The sequence below is a fragment of the Terrapene carolina genome, unplaced genomic scaffold (genome assembly GCF_002925995.2).
Source record: "Terrapene carolina triunguis isolate 2854851 unplaced genomic scaffold, T_m_triunguis-2.0 Scaffold68, whole genome shotgun sequence".
NCBI lineage: Eukaryota > Metazoa > Chordata > Testudines > Emydidae > Terrapene > Terrapene triunguis.
In genome coordinates this window covers 1,320,682-1,334,579 of record NW_020664419.1, presented here as the reverse complement: position 1 = coordinate 1,334,579, position 13,898 = coordinate 1,320,682, and the positions used below count along the sequence as shown (strand labels likewise).

Here is a 13,898-nt window from a genome sequence, read left to right as displayed (position 1 = left end):
TCTAGACACTCTCTGATGGGTACAGGATGTTCAGCTCAAAGAACAGAGCAGAGATGTAGTAAGGTTTATGAGACCATTCCTATCCTCTCTTTGAAACGATGGTGGGCCAGGAAATCAGATCTTCTGCCCACTTGCCACAGCTTAGAAATGAGGCTGTATTTCCAATCTCAAGTTGAGTAGCTGGCATGCGGTAATTGACAAGTCAGCACCTAATGCAACTGGCCTGTTGGTCTTTGTGAGCAGCAAGGATCCCTTCCCCTTTCAAGTTTAACAGATGCACTGATTTCACTAAGTGTTATTGTTCAACCAGTCGATGTCACACAAGATGATGACATCATCTCTGTCCCTTCACTTGGTTGTTCTGGACCATTTGAGCCATTGTCTTCTGGTGGCGTTCCATCCCTTTGTTCTGACTCTTCTGTGGTCATGGGAATGGCTATCACAGGTATTGTGTATTGTCGCCTCATGTGGCTGCAAAAGGAAAAATTCACGGGATCAGCAAATGTTGGCGACTGCACGCTAAAGGCATCTGCTATGCAGTCTGCAGGTTAAAATGCTGACCAGGAATGTGAAATGTCAACAGGGAAACACATCAATCACAGACAGTCTCAGTCTTTGATTATTGACTAATTAGATACCAGGATGTGCTTCTGGGCTTCTTCGTTACACTAGGGCTTTGTTACAGCTCCAGCAGCATAACGGCATCTTGAAGTGGGTGTAAGTTATGACATTTGTGAGTTGTAAAGGAGCCTGAGTGTAAAGGCAGGGGGAAGGGATAGCTCAGTGGTTTGAGCATTAGCCTGCTAAACCCAGGGTTGTGAGTTTAATCCTTGAGGGGGCTAGTTGGGGATTGGTCCTGCTTTGAGCAGGAGGTTGGACTAGATGATCTCCTGAGATCCCTTCCAACCCTGATATTCTATGATTCTAAATGAGAATCAAGCCCACAGAAATTAGAGATGGAAAAAACCTACTTGAACAGTTTATTCAGGCCATCTACAATCCCTTCAAGACAGCGCTGAGCTCAGTATACTATATTTGTGAGTGCTCTACCTTGTCTAACTTTAAATGATTCATGCCACAGGCCTCCTACCACATTTCTTTGGAGGCTATTTCACAATTTCAGTAGCTCAGTAACTTGTTGTGAGTTTCCTGATGCTATTCTGGCTAAATCTTCCCTTCTAGATATCATTTAGTTTCACCCCTTGTACAACCCTAAATAATTCTCTTCCCTCTGTCAGGTTTACACACTACAAATAAGTGATGGTTACCATGACCCCAGCTAAGCCAATGTTGGCAAGAATTATCTTTTAATGTTTGCATAACAGAACTCTGCTCCAGGTTTCTCTCTCTCTAGCAGATGTAGGGCTCAATTTTGAAAAGTGACCTCCAATTTTGAGGGCACATTTCACTTACACCTGTGTTGACTTGCCTACCTATGTGACTGGGTTCACAAATTGGACACTTAGCTGTCTCAGTGACAGTGTTTATTGCCGCAGTTAAGTATGGATGCAGCTATTTATAGGCACAAAAATGGAGGCAGGGTTTTAAAGTCTTCTTTAAAAATGGGATCTTTGGCCTTTCATTACTAATGAATACTGACTGCCCCTTAAATAATTATTGCTCTTTATTGCTCTTCTGAACTCTTTCCAAGTGTTCTACTAAAAACCATGCCAATGCTGTGGTAGGACTCCTTGTAAGCAGGTTTTGTTTTAAAAATTTAAATAATAAAACATAAAAGACTGATGATAAAATAGGAGAATATTTAAAAATACAAGAGATGGCCCCAATGTTCCAGGTATCCTGCAATTTGGAAACTATCTTAATAGCATCAAGGTGAATTTCACCCATGTGTAGAGGGCCAGTACAGAGCCTGTTCTCCGGTTAAATTCCAGTTAAACCCTATTTAGAGGACGTAAGCAGAATTTAAGAGCTGCATAGGACTTAGGACACCCATCAGCACAAAGGGGAGTTTCACTCATCGGTAATTATTGGCAGCTTAACCGATGTGTCCCCAGTGAAAATTTAATTATAGTCTCAGTTAGTTGGAGAAACAGATGATGATTGGGATTGTCAAAGCTGCCTAAGGGATTTAGATGCACAGTTTCACAATTCTTGTACGAGTTAATGGGAGTTATGCATCTAAATTCCCTGCATGGTTTTGAAAAATCTCAGGCTGCTTCTTTTCTGCAACTTAGCTATATAGGTACTGCATCATGATGTAATTACGTTATTGGAGTACTTACACTCGCCGTCTCCAGACACAACATAATACAACAGCTACAACGGTCAGCAACATGGGAAACCCTGCCAGAGAAGAAAAGAAAAACTAAACTCTTTTGTATTTAAAATAAAGACCAATGATGTGACATCTACATCTCAGACCCCTGGTGTCCTGGCCAAATTTGAGTTCTAGTAAACGCCTCTGCTCTTGGGGGAAAAGTGCCAAAGGGATCTTTATTTCATTAACCAGTGAGCTGGTACCTCAATTTACATCTCATTTGCAAGAAGGGGATAGTGCCCCTCCCACTCTGGTTGGACCTTGGCTCAGCTATGATGTGGAGCTAAGATGACCACCTAGTCCCCTGACAGCACTGCTTTCTGCAGCACACCGGATTTTCTTCCTAGGCAGGGGTGGCCAACCCGTGGCTCCGGAGCCACATGCAGCTCTTCAGGAGTTAATATGCGGTTCCTTGTATAGGCACCGACTCCGGGGCTGGAGCTACAGGCGCCAACTTTCCACTGTGCCGGGGGATGCTCACTGCTCAACCCCTGGCTCTGCCACAGGCCCTGCCCCCAACTCCAATCCACCCCTTCCTGCCCCCTCCCCCCGAGCCTCCTGCACGCCAGGAAACAGCTGATTGGGAAGTGCGGGGAGGGAGGGGGAGGCGCTGGGAGCGGGGCTGGGGGGAGCTGCTGACATATTACGGTGGCTCTTTGGCAATGTACATTGGTAAATTCTGGCTCCTTCTCAGGCTCAGGTTGGCCACCCCTGTCCTAGGGGGTCTCCCATCCAGTTACCATGCAGATCTGATGCTGCCTATCTGGAGGGATTTGATGCAATCTCAGCCTGAGCTGGCTTTGGGTGCTGATGTGTAAGAAACAAACCAAACCACAAACCACATCCTCTCAGATTTAGATTGTAAACCTTAATGGAATAGTTCTTACCCACAGAAGAGAGCATAACTCGGGCGGAAACTGTAAAAGAACATGGAAGAATGTATGTTTACAGCTGGATTACCACTCCACACAAGCAGTCAGCAACACCTCCCTCCTGCCCACATTGCCAGCCCCTCCAAAAGCTGCAGAGCAACATTGTAAGCCAAGCAAACCCAAATGCAGCGCTGCAGTGTGTGACCGCCTGCGTGTGACTCATGGGCTGGGGGGTGAGAAGAGGAAGAAGGACGGCGGCCTTAAATTAGTGCCTGGCGTGTGTAATTTCTGAGAGCCTTGAATTAATGGGTTAAGGGCCAAATTAGGCCTCGGTGTCCGTGGCTGCAACTCCAATGACTCCAACAAAGTTCTGACCCCGACACTAAGGCTGGATTTCACCTTCTGATTCTGCATTAAGGAACAAATTAAGGCCAATTGTGCCTGGCCCTTACGGAGGTACTCAGAAGACAGAGATGCTGGCAAGAACATTTCCACCCCATTCTCCTGCAGTTCCCCTCCCCTGAGCACAGGAGTCACTTCTTCCTAGTGGCCTTGGGCTGCTAGCACCCCAAAGGAGGTTGGGAAGGGGGCAGAGAGGTGACAGACCCTGGCTCCCTCACTGCACCAGTAGGATACAGGACTTCCTGGGTCATCAAATCCATCATAGAATCCTATTCATAGTAGAGCTGGCTGGCCACGGAGGGAGAAGCATGCTGCACCTCTGCAGGAGGGCAACAGAGAATGCACTTGCTCCAGAAGCCATGCAGCTCCTCGCTGGCCTCACTGCAGAGTTTACCAGGCACAATCTACACCTCTGTGAATGCATCCAAACTGCAGATCGCTGGGCACAGCACTTCACCTCCTTGCCCAGCATGCAGTGGGGCTCATGCAAAACCTGGGATGAATTCTTCAGGGGCTATTTCTATTTTGGTTGTTTTAAAGTCCTGGTAAGGCTATGTACGTAGATCTCCCCAGAACATTCGAGATTTCCCTTCCCCCCGCACCCCTTTTAAGAATTTCTCCGTGAGGATTACAGCTGTTCAAAAAAAAATCTGTGAATTTCAAAATTGGGAAAAATGTCAGTGATTTTTGTGGTGTTCCCCCTGATGTTTTCTGATCCGTTTTGTACAGTGAGATGAAATTTTTTGAAACTTTGACAAATTTTGAACTTTTTTGACCTTTTATTTAAAAAAGGGAAAATATGCATATTTTTTTCAATGACAAAAATGTTTCCCTTTCTTCCTCTACCAGACTGAGGTTGAGTGAATACTTAAATGAAAATTTAGTAATGTCCTGTTTAAAACCATGGCCCAGTGCTGCCTATTTGTTTTATGTCACATTTCATTTATTTTAATATCATTTAGATTTCTAATTTCTTCAGCATTAAACTCAAACATGGGGGACCTAAAGATTAGCCTGGAACATACACACTGTGACGAAGTTCCTCCTCCGCCTTGGTGGGTCCTGCGCTTATTGGTGGATTTGCTCGCCTCAGAGGTTCACGGCAGCCCTTAGTTTGGCCACTTTTGCTAGGGGCTCAAACCTGCCGTTCACTCAGCTAACCTCATCACCGGCCACCTTGGGGAAAGGGAGGAGAACAATCCCCACAGTCTCTGCTGACCCACCTAGTGGGTTGGGGGACAGGGACCCACAGTCCAAGTCACCTCCTCTTGTATCCAATAGGGAGTTGGGGGGGTGGGGGGAACCCGGGCCCGCCCCCTACTCCGGGTTCCAGCCCAGGGCCCTGTGGATCGCAGCTGTCTACAGTGTCTCCTGTAACAGCTGCATGACAGCTACAACTCCCTGGGCTACTTCCTCATGGCCTCCTCTCAACACCTTCTTTGTCCTCACCACCAGACCTTCCTCCTCATGTCTGATAACGCTTGTACTTCTCAGTCCTCCAGCCGTACGCCTACTCACTCTCAGCTCCTTGCGCGCCTCTGGCTCCCAACTCCTCGCACGCACTTCACTAACTGAAGTGAGGTCCTTTTTAAACCAGGTGCCCTGATTAGCCTGCTGGCCCTAATTCATTCGAGTAGCTTCTTAATTGGCTCCAGGTGTCCTAATAAGCTTGCCTGCCATAATTGGTTCCAGCAACTTCCTGATTGTTCTGGAACAGCCCATTATCTTACTCTGGGAAAAGGGACCTGCTTAATCTGGGGCTAATGTATCTACTTTCTATCACTCTCCTGTAGCCATCTGGCCTGACCCTGTCACATATTCCCCTTCCCTCCCCCCCTCCCGTGCTCAACACCATGGGGTTGGGCAACTTGGGACGTCAGGCAGTGTACCCGCGACTAGCCATCTGCGTTGCCATGGTGGCTTCCGGACCGGTGTTGTATGGTGAACTGGAAAGGTTGTAGCGATAGGAACCATCTGGTCACCCCTGCGTTCTTCGCTTTATTTCACTGCATGCACTGGAGGGGTGCATGATCTGCCACAAGGATAAACTGTCCTCCCAGTAGGTAATAACGAAGTGTTTCCATGGCCCATTTCACAGCAAGGCACTCTCTCTCAACCACTGCATACTTCTGCTCTCTCGGGAGGAGTTTCCTGCTGAGGTAGAAGATCGGGTGTTCTTCGTCTCCGACCATCTGCGACAAGGACAGCTTCCAATTCTACTTCAGGTGCATCTGTTTGTAAAATGAACTCTTTGTTGAAGTCCGGGGCTATAAGCACGGGGTTACTGCAGAGGGCTGTCCGTAGAGCCATGAATGCTTTCTCTGCAGCGTCTGTCCACTTCACTATGTCTGGACCCCGGGCTTTTCTCAGGTCCGTCAGGAGACTCGCTCTGGTGGCAAAATGAGGAATAAATCGCCGGTAGTACCCCACCACACCCAGGAATGCCCGGACTTACTTTTTCCGATTCGGCCAGGGCCAATTTTGGATAGCCTCCAGTTTGTTCAGTTGGGGCTTGACTATGCCCCTTCCTACAATGTAACCAAGGTATTTAGCCTCGGCTAGCCCTATAGCACACTTGGCTGGGTTGGCTGTGAGGCCAGCCCGTCTTAGCGTGTCCAGAACCGCTTCCACCTTTTTCAAATGGGTCTCCCAGTCGGGGGTATGAATAATCACATCGTCCAGGTACGCAGTTGTATAACTGGTATGGGGCCGCAGGCGCTTGTCCATAAGACGCTGGAAGGTGGCAGGTGCCCCATGCAGTCCAAAAGGAAGAACAGTATATTGAAACAGACCCTCTGGTGTAGAGAATGCCATCTTTTCTTTTGCATCTTTGGCAAGGGGAATCTTCCAGTATCCCTTTGTTAAATCAAGGGTGGTCAAAAATCGGGCATTGCCCAGGTTGTCAACTAACTCATCGATATGGGGTATGCATTGAATTTGGATATCTCGTTCAGCCGGCAAAAGTCATTACAAAACCTAGTGGTTCCATTGGGTTTGGGCACCAACACAATCGGGCTTCACCACTGACTGTGGAACTCTTCGATGACTCCCAGCTCCAACATCCTTTTTACCTCTGCCTTGATCTCGTCCCTTTTTGCCGCTGGGACCCGGTAGGGCCTTAAAGTTACCTTTGCTCCAGGGTCTATGATAATGTGGTGATACGCTTCGGTGGTCCAGCCTGATTTGATTGAAAACCCGTCCTGGTACTGGTTGATCATCTCAGTTACCTCCTTCTTCTGGTTCGGTGTCAGATCAGGGGATATCCTGATCTGCTCATGTAGGTTATTTCCCTGGATCAGGGTCTCCTGGGCCACCACACGTGCCTCTCGCTGGTGCCAAGGCTTTAAGAGGTTAATGTGATAAATCTGTTCTTGTTTCCGGCATCTTGGCTCCCGCACCTTGTAGGTTACTTCCCCCATGGGTTCAACCACCTGAAAGGGCCCCTGCCATTGGGCCAGAAGCTTGCTTTCTGCCCTGGGTACCAGCACCAGCACCCGATCCCCTGGTTGGAATTGTCGGACTTTTGCCTGGCGATTGTAATGGGTTCACTGGGCCTCCTGCGCCTTTTCCAAATGTTCCCATACAATAGGGGTGACCCGGGCGATCTGATCTCACATCTGCAATACATGTTCAGTTATACTTCTCCCCTCATTGGGTTCCTCTTCCCAGATCTCTTTGGCGATATCTAGTATGCCATAGGGGTGGCGCCCGTATAATAATTCAAAGGGGGAAAATCCAGTTGAGGCCTGAGGTACCTCCCGGATGGCAAACATAAGGTAAGGTAGTAGGGTGTCCCAATCCTTCCCGTACCGACTTACCACCTTCCTTATCATAGCCTTGAGGGTTCGGTTAAACCTTTCTACCAGCCCGGATGATAGACTGAAGTTCTCAGGGTATGTATATGGAGAAGAGTACAGAGGTCCTTCATTAGCTTCGACATAAATGGGGTTCCTTGGTCTGCTAATATCTCCTTTGGTAGCCCCACTCAGGCAAAGATCCCCACCAGCTCTTTGGCTATCGTTTTAGAGGCCGTGTAGCTTCTGGGTAGTGAGTAGCATAGTCCAGAATGACAAGTATATATTGGTGGCCCCAGGCCATCTTCTCCAGGGGTCCCACTAGGTCCATGGCTATTCACTCGAAGGGGACCTCTATGATGGGAAGGGGTACAAAAGGTGCCCTCAAGTGAGGACGGGGACTGTGCAGCTGACACTCTGGGCAGGAGGCACAGTACCTCTGCACTTCATGTACTCCGGGCCAGAAGAACTGTTGTAGGACCCGTGCCAGGGTCTTTTCTACCCCCAAATCCTCCCCAAAAAGATGATTATTGGCAAGGCTTAATACAGCGTTCTGGTGTTTTTGAGGTACTAGAAGCTGCTGTGCCTTCTGCCCCTGTACTGGTGCAACCCGGTACAAGAGATCCTTCTTCATTATGAAGTAGGGTCCTGGTCCCTGGGTTTTCCCTTCCATGGGGACCCCATCTATTTCTGTCACCTTCTTCCTAATGTTGTCATACCTTGGGTCTTCAGCTTGGTCCCGTCCAAAAATTTTTCTTCCGGGGCTAATCTGCCCGAGCTCTAGGGGGCCAGTCTCTGTTGCCTCTCCTGGTTCAGAGACATTAGGGTGGGGGTCAGGCTCAGGCGTTTCCTCCTCCGGGGCAGCCTCCTTTCCAGCTACCCTGGTCCACCTGCCCACAAGGACGACCCTCTGTCCCTGAGACAGGATCCGGGTCCCCAAGGCCTTAGCTGCCCTTCTTTCCCTTTTCGTCTTTCTACCCTGCCTGGGAATGGAGACCAAATCTGGGGATATTTCAGAGAAGATTGGGGATTGACAGTCTACTGTGAATGCCTCACTAGCTTCAAGGTTTCCCCCTGTCTCCAATCCCCCTACTGGGAGTAAGTCTCCAAATCCTGGGAAGTCTCCCCCTATGAGCACCGGGTATGGGAGTTTAGGGACTACACCTGCTGCTACCTCAGTGGTGTTCCCCTGGATTTCAATTTTTACTGGGATGGTGGGGTAGTAACTAACTGTCCCATGGATGCAGGTCACCCCTGTGCGCTTTGCCTGCAGCAGCTGACTACACTTCACAAGCTTCCCTGAGATAAGCGTGATAGCACTCCCCGAATCAACCAGTGCCGTGGTCTCTGCCCCACTTAGTTTTACTGGTCTGGTGTACATACGTGGGGTTAGTGAGACCCCCACAAGGTGGATTAGGGAGCATGGGTCTGCCCAGTTCCCCAGGTTACACTGCATAGGCTCCTCGGCATTGGGACACTGTGCAGCTAAGTGTCCCCACTCCCCGCAGGAGTAACATCTGTATGGGGCCCTAGGCGTTCCCCGGTCTCTCGGTTTGGGCAGTCTAACATCACGATCCTCTTCCCCCTCAGTGCTCCGACTCTTTGTGGCCTCCGATGGGCCTTCAGCCTCTCTCTTTTTCCACCTGGGCCCTCCTGGGGGCCCAGTCGCCTGAGCTCTGGGGCTTGGTGCTGCTAGTTTAACCCAGGGTGCCTCTTCCTTAAGTGGTCGGGTCAGTTCCCTTGCCGTCCTTCGCCTCTCTACCAGTGCGACAACCTCGTCGCAGGTGGAGGGTTCGTTCTGGCGTACCTAGGCGCGAAGGTCTGGCGGTAGTCCCCTCATGTATTGGTCGATGACCAGAACCTCTAATATCTCTTCCGGACTCCGGGACTCAGTTCGTAACCACTTTCGTGCAAGATGGATGAGGTCATATAATTGGGAGTGTGGGGTTTTGTCTTCCTGGTACCTCCACTCATGATATCGCTGGGCCCGCACTGCAGTCGTTACCCCAGATCTGGCCAGGATCTCTACTTTCAGCTGGGGGTAGTCTGCCGCAGCCTCTTCAGGCAGATCATAGTAGGCCTTCTAGGCCTCCCCACACAGGAATGGAGCGAGGATGCAAGACCACTGATCTCGAGGCCAAGCCTCCTGTAGGGCTGTCCTCTCAAAGGCCAGGAGGTATGCCTCTACATCATCCTCCCACGTCATTTTCTGCAGACAATTGCTGGCCTGTATGATCCGAATCTCATCATTGCTGTGGTTCAGCTCTGTCAGGGCCTTCACCTGGTTTACCAGTTCCTGCAACACAGCACGGTCTTGAGCGGCCTGGTCCATCAACAGGCAATTGGTCTCCTGCTGCAGCCGCCCTGCCTCCTGTTGGGCAGCTGCCTGGAGACGGGTAGCCTCCTGCTGGGCAGCCGTGGCTTGTATCAGTGCCCGCACTACGTCATCCATTGTGGTGAGGGGAAAAAAACAAACCAAAAAACCCCCTCTTCCTATTTTTAATAACACCCTCCTTCTTCCGCCGTGCTGTGCACACCAAATCCCACTCCTAACACCAGTTGTGACAAAGTTCCTCCTCTGCCTTGGTGGGTTCTGCGCTTATTGGCGGATTTGCTCGCCTCAGAGATTCACGGTGTGACAGCGTACCCCATAAGGCTTTATGGGGGGGTGTTTATAAATGTATGTATGATATAACTGAAATATGTTTTGTGCTGCCTGTGCCATGTAACATATCTCCGTAAAGGTTATGGTCTACTATATCTATTCATCCTATCTGTACATATATATATCATTTTCTACTTGAGGTTAAGAATATGGGCTGTATGCTTGCTTGGTTTCTAAGTAAGCTTTGGGAGGCATTTGGTCAGCTTCTTTAGGAAGGAATTCGCCAAGTTAAGTACCTGATCAGGAAACACTTGGGGAACAATGCAGCTTGGAATGCTCCAATCCACATAAGAAGTCTTCCTGGAGACATGCAAGATACCATGTGGACAATGGCTTCAGCCTGTAAAGACTGAGTCATGCAGGGACATGTGACTTGCCCAGGTGACTCCAGAACTCCATCTTGGAGCTGGACTTTGCATAGGAGGGAGGAGGGGGGTCTCCTCCCACAAGAGAGAGTCTATTTAACCCTGGGGGAGACCCCTCCATTTGGTCTTCAGCTGGCTAAAGAAGGAGCCTCTCCACCCCCCCAGGATACCTGAAGGAAACTGAAACAAAAGACAGTAACTACAGGGGTTGTGAGAGATTGCTGGACCCAGGCTAAAGGGAGATTAGCCTGTAAAAGGGAGCATTCTGGAACTGGTGAGGAACTTATCTGTATTTAGTTTGATTAGACATAGATTTGCGCATTTTATTTTACTTTACTTGGTGACTTACTTTGTTCTGTCTGTTACTACTTGGAACCACTTAAATCCTACTGTCTGTATTTAATAAAATCACTTTTTATTTAGTAATTTACTCAGAGTATGTATTAATACCTGGGGGAGCAAACAACTGTGCATATCTCTCTATCTGTGTTATAGAGGGCGAACAACTTATGAGTTTGCCCTGCATAAGCTTTATGTAGGGCAAAACGGATTTATCTGGGTTTAGACCCCATTGGGAGTTGGGCATCTGAGTGCTAAAGACAAGCACACTCCTGTGAGCTGTTTTTGGGTAAACTTGCAGCTTTGGGACAAGTGATTCAGACCCTTGGTCTGTGTTGGAGCCAGACAGGAGTGTCTGACTCAGCAAGACAGGGTGCTGGAGTCCTGAGCTGGCAGGGAAAACAGGAGCAGGGGTAGTCTTTGCACATTAGGTGGCAGCTCCCAGGGGGGTTTCTGTGATCCAACCTGTCACACATGGCAGCCCTCAGTTTGGCCACTTTTTCTAGTGGCTCAAACCTGCCATTCACTCAGCTAACCTCATCACTGGCCGCCATGGGGAAAGGAAGGAGAACAATCCCCGCAGTCTCTGCTGACCCACCTAGTGGGTCAGGGGACAGGCCAGGGACCTTTCCCTCTGGTGGGACCCACAGTCCAGGTCACCTCCTCTTGTATCAAATAGGGAATTGGCGGGGGGGGAACGGGGGTCCACCCTCTACTCTGGGTTCCAGCCCAGGGCCCTGTGGATTGCAGCTGTCTACAGTGTTTCATGTAACAGGGTAATTAAGGGTTTTCCCTGCAGAATCTCCCTCTCTTCCCTCTAGTTCTCTTTTGCACCAGGGAAGATGCTGAATCCCTTATATTCCTGTGTAGCTAGTGAGACCAGACATGTGGGTTGTCAGGGTGAGTCAGCCAAATAGTTCTGCATCGTCATACTGATTCTAAAGTCTGATCCCAGTCACACCATATGTCTGCGCACAACACAATTCATTCCTAGCATGAATGGATTACTAAGATTGAAAGAGAGGAAGGGAAGTCTTGTGATGAAGCTACTGGACTGAGACTCAGGAGATCTGGTTTCAGTGATGCTCAGATACTGTGGTGAGGGGGTCCATATCTGGATCTCCCACGTCTCAATTTTGTTTCAGAATAAAAACTAGATCCAGCCTCCCCTTGCAGAGCCATATTCTCTGCCTTTTATTCTTCCCTTATAAGCTAGGAAAACTGACAGTACTCAGACACATATCAAGGAGAAGTGCTGTTTCTGATTTAGAAGGACTTAGCCCATTTTTCCTGCTGGCTCTACCTAGAGACATACTTTAAAAAACAAGCAGGTGTAGCGATGGGGAGGCCCACAGTGCAGTGGGTCAGCACTATGGACAGGTGTCTTTAGATCATAGCTGCTGGACTTGAGTTTACATCTGATCCAAAGTAACAGATGGACAGGAGTTGTTTTGATGTTTCATCCTAGTCCCCGGGGTCTGTTTATAGACCACCTCGGAGTCTGGCAGGATTGGCTGTGGCTGCTTGAGAGGGCCGGGGCTGGAATGGCTGCAAGTGTTGCAAGTCAGGGCTGAGATGAACTGGCAGAGTGTTGTGGAGTAGCAGGGGAACTGTGGATTGTGACTGAGGTGAACTGGCAGAGCTGGGGAAGTGAGGGAGCAGGACGAGAACAACAGGGGGCACTGCAGATTAGCAAACAGATATGAAGGCGAACAGGCAAGTTTATTAATGTGCTAGGTTAGCTAGCTGGGTTGGGGCTGAGGTATCTCCGCAGGCTTTTGTGAGGTAAGATTTAGTGTGCCTCACTCCTACTCAGCTGAGGTGGCTGGGTCAATGTGCGCTGCCGAGGCCCCTTGCCCAGTGCTGTGAACACAGGGCTTGAGGAGCACCGCATGACTAGGGATGGGCAGCTCCTCTTCTTCCTCTTCCTCCTCCTTTCCAGGCCCGCTTCACAACTCCCCACCCCTGAGGCCAGTGCAGAAGGTATAGAGATGCTGTTGTCTTTGTCTATATGACGGATTGGGAGAGACAGTAAGGAGGCCCAGAGATACAGTGTGAATTGAGAGAGCTGGAGGAGGGTGAAAGAACGAAGGGTCTAAGCAACCCAGTGGTGCTGAAGAGGCTTCAAGACCCACAAGGTGTGGGGGGCTGGGACCCAGAGAGTGGGGTGGGGTGGTGAAAGACCATGAGGGAGGAGTTGGGGAGACCCAGTAGGCGCATCTGTGGGTGGATGGGGAGATCAGAAAGTCAAGCCGGACGTGTAGCACCTTGGAAAGAAGAGAGGGGAAAAATGGGAGGATGGGGGAAAACAATAAAAAGGAGAGAAAAAGAAGAAAAGAAAATATTAAAAGGCTAGAAGAGGAGACAAGAAGGGAGGAATGAAACGGAGGGAAGAATGAAGCAGCAAGAAATGGTGCACACATTTAAGGACAGATTAACTGTTCTTTTCTCCCATTCTCCAAGGCCTAGACTGGGCCAAATCATTGGGCCCTCCCCATTCTTTGCCTACTAGGGTTTTTCCATTAAATCTACCCCTTCTGGTCACTGCAATTAGGCCAAACTGTTCACACTTGGGTGCCTCCAGGTAGGCATCTAGATCAGGGGTGGACAAACTACGGCCCGCAGGTCGGATCCGGCCCGTCAGGGCTTTGGATCCGGCCCACGGATTGCAGTGGCGCAGTGGGGCTAAGGCAGGCTCCCTGACTGCCCTGGCCCCGCACCGCTCCCGGAAGCGGCCGGCACCACATCCCTGTGGCCCCTGGGGGCAGAAGGGGCGGAGGGCTCCAAGCGCTGCCCTCGCCTGCAGGCACTGCCCCCCGCAGCTCCCATTGGCCAGGAACAGGGAACCGCAGCCAATGGGAGCTTCAGGGGTGGTACCCACAGGCGAGGGCAGCGCACGGCGGAGCCGCCTGTCCCACCCCACCCCCAGGAGCCACTGCCGGACATGCTGGCCACTTCCGGGAGCGGTGCGGGGCCAGGGCAGACAGGGAGCCTGCCTTAGCCCCGCTGCGCACCGCTGCCACTCCAGAGCCGCTCCAGGTAAGCGGCGTCAGGTTGGAGCCCACACCCCAAACCCCTCCTGCACCCCAACCCCCTGCCCTGAGCTCCCTCCCGCTCTCCGCACCCCCTCCTGCACACCAACCCCTTCCCTGAGCCCCCAACCCCCTGCTACACCCCTCCTGC

The 13,898-nt window shown here is 50.3% G+C and overlaps 1 pseudogene; it reads right to left on the bottom strand.

Annotated features, from left to right (window-relative positions):
* Positions 1–6,569: 6,569 nt before the first annotated feature.
* Positions 6,570–13,898, bottom strand: part of LOC113406114 — a 114,074-nt pseudogene continuing 106,745 nt past the window's right edge.